A 9120-nucleotide genomic window follows, 5' to 3' on the forward strand; every position below is an offset into this window, starting at 1 on the left:
CAGCCCTCCGCACCGTGGGCGACTGGCCAGCATCGGATCCTAAACTGCCAGCCCCAGCCCCTAGGCGGCCATCGCCCCCAGCCCGCCCACGCCCCCGCAGGCGCGCTCCGGGACCTCCCCTCCCCCACCGCGCGCTCGCGGGGCCCGGCGGGGGCGGAGCGACCCTCGGAAGGGGCGTGGCCACGGGGCTCGACGCGCGCACGCGCTCTGGAGCCCCACGGCTACGTGTCGGGCCACGTGACGCCCACCCCGAAAGTCCCCCGTGAAGCAACAGGACGTTAAAAAAAATTTCTTTTCTGCGGGGTGGATGAGAGGTTCTGAAAAAACTATAGTAACGGGAGGCGAGGCGGAGGCAGCGCTGGCGCGTCCCGCTGGAATTCCTCCCGCCTGCCGCGCCAGCCCCAACCGCGCCCGAGCCCCGCCCGCCCCGTACGTGGAAAGCCCCGCGCCCCCGCGGCCGTCGGCCCCCACAGCCCACACCACCCGCCCCGGGCGCCCCGCACGGCGGCGACCCAGTCCCTGCGCCAGGCCCGGGCCCGCCGAGAGCGCCGCCGCCGTCCGTCGCCCCCGGCCCAGCCGGGGGAGGCAGGGAGGAGGGGGCACGGCGTCGGCTGATGCCCGGGTCGGGGGGGCGGCGGGCGGGCAGCGGGAGCGCGCCGGCCGGGCCCCGCTAACGGCCGCCCTGCGCGGCCCGCCCGCCGCCCGCCCCCGGCCCTCCCCGCGCCGCCGCCCCTCCCCCCCGCCGCCGCTGCTGCCGCCGCCGCTGGCAGCGCCGCCTGAACTGAGGCGAACTCCGCCGCCAAGTGAGTGAGGAGGAGGAGGAGAAGGAGGAGGAGGAAGAGGAGGAGCGCAGTCAGAGCGCGGCGGCAGCGGCAGAGGCGCCGCGGCGGGGACCAGCCCAGAGAGACCCCCGAGCCCGCGGCACAGGCGGCGGCGGCGCTGAGCGGGCGCGACCAGACGAGCGAGCGGCGGCCCCGGCTCCTCCTCGGGCGCCAGCGGCCCGCGCCCCGCGCCCGCACTCGGTCAGCCGAGACCCGCCTCCGGCCCGCCCGCCGGCCTCGTGAGGGACGCGCCGAGCCGGGCGGCCGAGAGCGGCGGCGCCAGGGAGCGCGTCGGGGGCGGAAAGTGCCTGCGGGGGCGGGCGAGCGCGCGGTGCCGGCCGCCCGGGGCTCGGCGCGGGAGCCAGAGCGGGAGCCGGCGCGGAGCGGGACGCCGGGTCCCGAGCGGCCCGCGGCCGGGGCTCGCCCCGCCCTCCCTCCTCCGGCGGCGCGGCGGCGGCGGCGGGCGGAGTGAGCTGCGGAGCCTGGAATATGGTCGGGGAAATGGAAACGAAGGAGAAGCCGAAGCCCACCCCAGATTACCTGATGCAGCTGATGAACGACAAGAAGCTCATGAGCAGCCTGCCCAACTTCTGCGGGATCTTCAACCACCTCGAGCGGCTGCTGGACGAAGGTGAGCGTCTCCGGGGCCCCGGCCCCGGCCCGATCCCCGCCGGGGCGGCCCCTTTCCCTGCTTGGGATGGTGGGGAGGGCGGGAAGGTCACGGCCGGGCGGGACCGCGCGCCGGGGGGACTGGGAGGCCGAGAGGGCGCACAAAGGAGGCGCCGGGCCGGGCTTGCGGCGGCGGCGGTCGGGCCGGGGTGGACCCACCGGGGCCGGACGCCCCCTGCCCGGCCAGGACCCCGCGCCGCTGGCGCCCAAGTTTGTGCGGTGCGGAGGGCTGCGGGGCGAACCCTGCGGCCCTTCTGGCTTTGGCGGTCACATTTCTGAGAGGCCAGCGGGGGCGCGGGGTGGGTGGTCCTCGCCAAGCCCTCCGGAGAGCAGGCCCACGCCGCGCCGCCGGCCTGGAGGACGCGCGTGTCCCCGGCGCGGGCCCCGCTCCTCCCCTCGACCTCCTGAGCTTGCTCTGCGCGGATCCCCTCTGCCTCGCGTTCGGGAGCTCTCCCCTCCCATGAGGACTAAAGCGGGGTTTCGTGCTTGGGGAGTTGGTGCAGCTGGTAAATACTAAGTGGAAGTCAGAGTGGGGTTCGTTAGTTTAAAGAAATTCTATAGGAGACCGAAATTATGCTGGCGTAGCCGACAAGGACGACGAAGTGACGGCGAAAAGCACTTTTTTCCCTTTTGTTTGGGGAAGCGAGAACTGTTAGGGAGTTGAACTTCACTTTTCGGGGTTGGGGGGGTGGAGTGCGAAATAACGCGATGACAGATCGGAGCGCAGCCTGAGTTAGGAAGAACTTGGGCGGAGGGTTTACTCCCGGGGACGCAGCCGCCCGAGTTTGTAGGACAGGGAATCGAGACGTTTGGAAAGGGCGAAATCAAATTGAGCCGAAGTTTTCAAAAAGCTTTATGGAGCGCTGTGGGGAGCGAAGAATGACAAGAAGATTAATGTTGACCAACTCTGGAATTTCCTTAAGAAGTTTTCATAGCAGTATCTGGAGTATTAATTTCTAGTAGCTGTGGGTTTCTGTGGACGCCTAGAGAAAAAAAAAATGACCACAAAAAAGTGTTTCGAAAATCGACTAGCCAGGAGTTTTTTTGTTTTTTGTTTTTTTCTGCTCAGAGGCATCACCGGAGGACTGTGTAAAGGAAACTGAAAACTGTAGGTTGAAGAGATGAACAATGGAGTTTAGATTTTTCGCAAGAATTTCGAGATTTTAAAAATAGAGTCGGGGAACAGGAGTTTGAAGCTTGGGGAGTTGGAATGTGATTAGAGAACAAAAGGCCGGAAATGTTTCCATGATAAAAAGATGATTACAGAAAAATCCCAGGAGTTTTATTGTCTTGAAAGTCATAGAAACAACTTAAAAGTAGACAATGGTTAGGTGTTACGGCTTTCTCGTCGTTTTGCTTCCATATGTTAAACATACAGCACTCACCAGCATTGAAATGGGCATTTTCCACTGTTGGAACAGCAAATCTGTTAATTTCAAGTTGCTCCAGAGAAAACTTGAGCTGTCCCTTTAAAGGGTTCTGCTTTTCCTATTTGTGTTGGCATTTGAAAGATTGTGGAGGCAGAAAACTTTCTGGAATGTCAAAAAAAAAAAAAAAAAAAAAAATTGCTGGAACTCTTAAATTGAGTATTTCCAAATGTGAGCGCTAAGGGGCGCCAGTTTTTTTTTAACCATGGAAACGGTTGGAACCAAATGTGTGACATACTCAGTAATCTGACCTATATTAAATTTAGTTGAAACTTAAATTATAGATTATTTGATTTGTCATCATGTATTTATATAGTGTTTTCGAACATTGAAAACACTTTCCTTAAATTTATTAGCACAACGTCATGACGTTTCAAAAATAACGCTCTTAATATTTTCTCCTTGGCATATTTCGGTTAAGTTAAAGTTTAAGTAGTATTAGTAACAATTTCTGGTGAAAGTTGTTTTTCTTGAGTGCAGTTGTTTAGAAGGAATCCTTTATCGACGGTAAAATGAAAATAGGCCTTGGCAATATTTAGGGTTAATTAAAATTAAATTGCATTCTTGAAATGTTGAATTCAAAGGCTATAGGAGATTCCAAAAATGTGAAAATACTTTCACCTTACGTATACTATTTAAGAAACTGCATACTTTTGAGTTTCTTTAGTTTTAAAAGGCTTCTTGTGCTTTTATGTTGATCTAAAATCTCTAAATTTAGAGCTGATTCCTTGTTATCAAGTTTCCAACCTTAGGCTTTAATAATTTTTAATCTTTCAAATCCAGAAATGTTAATTATGTCATTATCTCTAACAAAGGCTTATTTCCCTCTGGTTGGAAATAGTTTTCATTTGCGTTTTAAATATAGGAGACCACTATGATATCGCCTAGATAATGTTTGTTCCCCCTCCCCTTTTAATGTGGTTTACCCCGTCTCTCATCTCACTCTGTCTTCAGTTTTGCCTTGTCAACTCTTTAGTGGAAAGATTGCTTCTGTGTGACATATAGTATGTTTAAAACGGGCAATATAATGACAAGGAAGCTTGATTGTTTTTTATCAGACCAGTACAAACATGCAGGAAAAAGGGCTATTCCTTAGTGTGGAATAAGCTGCTTCCTGTAATTGTTAGTCTTATTATAAACTTAATTTGACTTCAGAAAAATATTGGTTTCTGAAGTCCATCACATTTTTTTTTTTTCTGGATGATTTAATTGTGAAATTTGGCATCTTGTGCTTTACCCCTTTGTGGTTTGTCATTGTTCAAAACAAATTAATCATGACTTTTGTTTCTGGTTAGGCATTATTTTTTTTTTTTTTCCTATAATGCTTGGCTGAAAAATTACTTTTCAATTTAGATAAAATTTACTAAAAATTTTACTTTAGTGATTGGTTTAATGAAGTTAACATCGTACTTAGAGTAGATGTATTTTCTGATAATTAGGAATTTTAAATGAGATTTTAAATTTTTTGTTTTAAAATATTTTTCAAAGAATAAGCTTTTAAAAAATTAACTTGTCAGCCTAAGAATTTCCATTTGGCTAGTTACAAATTTGAGGATTAAGTGTGCTGGTTTTCCTAGTTAATCGATTAAGACTTGGATGTTTTAGAATAAGTATTTTAATTCCTTGCCAAGTTAACCTTTAGGCTGTATCTTGATTGTGGACAGTCCTTTTGTTTTACTGCTTGTTTTTGTTTTTGTTTTGTTTTTTGGCTGTTGCTGGTGGTGGGGGTGTGTGTGCCAGCTCTTCCACTCAAGTCTCTTCAACACGGTTGTTTGTTAAAGTTATGAATACATATTGGGTTGGGCCCGTCATATAAAGGACATAAACTTGAGTTTGAAACCTTTTATTGAAGATAGAGATGATTATAGGATTACACATAAAACCTAGGTCTTAAACTGCTCTACCTTTAGAGAGAAGTTTTCAACTGAACCCTTAGAGCAGTTAATATATAGTTTTTTAAAAAACAAACTTTTTTTTGTCATGAAAATGAAACAACAATAGTTGAATGCAAATTGTTTTAATAAAGTTTTGTAATTCAGAATTGAGAAGGTGAAGAATACAGTCAGACTTAGCAATCCTGTATTAGGGGAAAATGGAGAACTAGTATTTTTAAAGCAGATTTTGAGTTTTCAGTTTTTTAGATGGAGGAGGGGTTAAAGCTGCTGATATGGAAATAAAAAATGTATAATGAGGAAGGATAGTCTAAATCTTTTTATCGTGGATATCAGAAAAATTAGTGTGTGGCTCAGAAAAAGAGAGCAGATGGATTAGAATGCCTTATTACTGATTTGAAAAACACATTTTCATTTTCTGATGGTCTTTTTGTGTTTATAATAAACTTTCTTTCCGACCTCAGTTTAGTTTGTACCCTGCCTGCTCCCTCTCTTTTAAATATATGAGTAAAAATATTTTGTTAAAACTTGCTTAAATAGTTGATACTTTTTCATGTTAATGTTTATTTTCACTTTGTTTGCCTTTGTTATTGGATGTATCATAAGGTTTTCTTACCATCATTTTTTTTTTTTCTGAGAATTCATTTACAAAAGCTTGGACTTAAGAACTACGTGGTTGTTGGTATTGAGAGGACTCTTGCTATAGAGATTTCTTACAAAGTTTTTTTTTGTCTGAAGAAGCAATTATTGTTGTCAGTAATCATCATCTGTAACAAACAGATTTTAAGGTGAAATAATCTCTTTAGGAACTAAGATTTTGCTTTTGTACACAGCCCTTGAATTAGTTGTAGTAAGAAGGAAGCTACTATTTATAATCACTTCTTTCCATTATCTTTTCTCACCCAGGAGGTGTCAGCAGCTATATATTGGCAGTCATGGGAAAGATCAGTTGTATCATTATGGGTCATTTATTAAACATTCATTCTGTACTTTTAAAGCTAAATTTCCCTGTAGGTGGAAGGTGATTCCTTTGTAAACTGTATCCAGTTTGCATGTTTTGTAGTAAAAGTTGTATCCGACTGTAACACAGTTGAGTTGATGGAAATAGGTCTCTTTGCTAGCCATATTGACTAGCCTATTTGGGATGAACACTTTTTCCTAAATGACTGAGAATGTCAAGTTAAATCAAGTTAATTTGACTTCTTAAATGCTTTATGCACATTTTATTTCTGTTAATGCTTCACTGGTCACTGTCACTGTCCTGGAGCTGATTGAAATTGGTCAGTTTCTCATAAGAGCAAATGGTTTTTGGTTTCCTTTTTCAGGGAAATAGATTTCTGTGATGAAAGAAGTGAAGTATAATAAAACCCTCTTGCTTTGACCTGGCCTTCACTGAAGCATGATTCAGATTCTTTTTTTTTTTTTTTGAGGCCAATATACTTAGACATGTAAGGGCTTTTTTGTGTGTGTAGTTTTTTTTTCCTTTTTTTTACAGTTTGATTTGGTTTTTATATCAAGGGAATTACACGAGTGTGATCATAGGAGCAACTTTTTATAAACTGACTGGAACTACAGTTTAATTTACTTGAGAAATTCAGTGTAGCTAATACATGTGTTTGATTTATTTGTTTGATGTTGCAGTTGTAAGCAAAACTTGCTCTTCTCTGTTGGAGATGGAAAATGCTATGACATTGTTGGTTTTTGTTTGTTGATAACTTAAAAGGCAGCCCACTGAGCAAGTTTCTGCTATTGGTATGTCAGCTGTTACGAACATATCCAAGGTTCTATTTTAAGGCCATGGGATGGGGAGTGGTGAGTGGGCCTGTGTTAGGAGGTCACAGAGATCTATACCAGTTTTTTATTTACATGATCAACGGGACTTCATTTTTTTCCTCCAATCCCTCCTCTATTTGACATTAAGACAGCTTAATGTGAATTTTAAGTGCAATAATGTGTTGTTTACCCTTAATGATAACTTTTAGGGAATATTTATACCCCTTTTAAAAATTGGCGTAGCAGTTTTGGGCCCAAAATAGCTAGATTATTTGATGTTTTACAGTTATATTTTTACTTAACAGAGAAGCACAACTAACAATAAACTTTTATAGTGAATATAGTTTGTTATGTTACTGGGACTGTTAAGAAATTTGTTTATAACCTCAGTCTATGTTAGGTACTGCCTTCTATGGAGTGATCATTATAGTTAGCATTGGAATATTATTACCTGTCTGCCCTCTTAAAATTACTTTCTTGAAGGTGCCTACGTTGGAGCCTGGCATACACTTCTCAGATGCTTGTTGAATTAAACATGTTACATCTTACCTCCTTTTTTGATTTCTAGTTTCTCAAAGATAGAGTATGTGCACATGGTTTGAAAAAATGAAAATCCAGAGGTGACATTAGAAATAGTGTCTAATAATTTTAAGAAATGAAGCAGTTGTGTGACTGTTGATAGTTTTATGCCCCTAGAAGAAAAGGCACTTGTATTTTTTCTTAAAAATAACTTTAAAAAATGTCATGTTATTTGTAGTACTTGCTGTCAAGGTGCTTAATGTTACTTTACTGTTATTGTTGGGAAGGAGATTTAGAAAGATAAAATTGCTTTACTTAAGCAGTATAGTTTCTTGTCAGTCCTTATACCAAAGGGTATCAGTTCATAAGCAGAGAAAAACTACCAGTGCTTATCTTAGCTCTTGGAAAGTTTTGGCATTTATGGAATTATATAGGTAAACTTTCCCCACCCTGTTAGTTACCCTTTTAAAAGTCCATATATATCTATATGGTTCTTGTACTCCATGCAGGGCACAATAGATAGGAATGATTTCTTGTCCCTAGGTGCTGCTTTGGTGTGTTCAGGATGAAGACTGTATTTGAGTGACTTTAGTTTAAAAGAAAGCTGAGTATAATCATATGTAGCTGATTGTCATTTAACACAAATAGCTATATTATTAAACACAAGTGTGTCTTTAATTTTAAACAGTGCCATTACCTAGAAAACTGATAAATGGAAGCTTTCACTTAGCTGAAACTTAGTTCTTTTATTTCTTTTTTCTTTTTCTTTGTTTTTTTTTTTTTTTTTTTAGTCGGAGTTTCGCTCTGTCACCCGGGCTGGAGTGCAATGGCGTGCTCTCGGCTCATTGCAACCTCCACCTCTTGGGGTTCAAGCAGTTATCCTCCCTCAGCCTCCTGAGTAGCTGGGATTACAGGCGCCCGCCAATTTTTTGTATTTTTAGTAGAGACAGGGTTTCATCATGTTGGCCAGGCTGGTCTCGAACTCTTGACCCTGTGATCTGACCGCCTCGGCTTCCCAGAGTGCTGGGATTACAGGCGTGAGCCACCATGTGTGGCCAGCTCTTTTATTTCTAAAATGTCTATTACTGTTCTTTAGCAGTAACAGTGTTTGAAAGTCTGTGATGAATTTTTAAAAAATACATTGCAGAACTGATTTATCTAGAATTCTTGTAATTAGCAAGAAAAGGACCGCACTTAATGTTTTCGTCTACAGTTTCTTGATGTGGAAACTAGTTTGAAAATCCAGCAATCCTATCAAGTCTCACAAAATATGTTCAAAAAGTTGCTTCATGTATTTGTCTAATATTTTTATAGAACTAAATTTTGAGGTTAGGGAAATGAATCGATTGTAGGATTTCGATCACATTATTTATTATAAGCAGAATGTGTCATATTCTGCTTAGCAGATAAACAGATATTGAAGTATCAGAAAGAACATCATTAGTCAGGTGTGGTGGCTTGTGCTTGTAACCCCAGCTACTTGGGAGGCTAAGGTGCGAGGATTGCTTGAGCCTGGGAGGTCAAGCCTGCAGTGTTATGATCGTGCCACTGCACTCCACTTTGGGCAATGGTGACACCCTCTCTTTAAAAAATAAAATAGAATAAAACATTGAAGTGCAGTTACATCCATAAGTGGCTCCATATTATGGCCACAATGTAAGTAAAGGGCATGTGTGTGTAGGCATTTATATCTGTAAGTAGAGACATGCGGTGAATGTGAGCTGGGCTTTGTGAGTATTGGGGCTGGTTAAGCTCCAGCTGAGAAAGGTTTTCAAAATGATGAAATATCTAGTTGGCCCGGGGATTGAATAAGTAGCAGGCCTTAAGTAAGCACCTTGCTTTTGCTTTAGTGCAGGAGAGGTCATTGTGGAGACGACCTGATCTGGTCAGTGGCAAATCATTGGGGAGCCCTTGGCTTTTAAGCTGATTTTAGTTTGAAATATATAGGAAAAAACAAACAAAATAATAGTACATTTTAAGAGTAGAATTAGGAAAATGCATGGCAAAAAAACAAACATG

The 9120-nt window shown here is 44.3% G+C and overlaps 1 pseudogene; it reads left to right on the top strand.

Annotated features, from left to right (window-relative positions):
* Window positions 1–307: 307 nt before the first annotated feature.
* LOC115895717 lies at window positions 308–1750 on the top strand (annotated as a pseudogene).
* Window positions 1751–9120: the final 7370 nt, after the last annotated feature.

The sequence above is a fragment of the Rhinopithecus roxellana genome, unplaced genomic scaffold (genome assembly GCF_007565055.1).
Source record: "Rhinopithecus roxellana isolate Shanxi Qingling unplaced genomic scaffold, ASM756505v1 contig1635, whole genome shotgun sequence".
Classification (NCBI taxonomy): Eukaryota; Metazoa; Chordata; class Mammalia; order Primates; family Cercopithecidae; genus Rhinopithecus; species Rhinopithecus roxellana.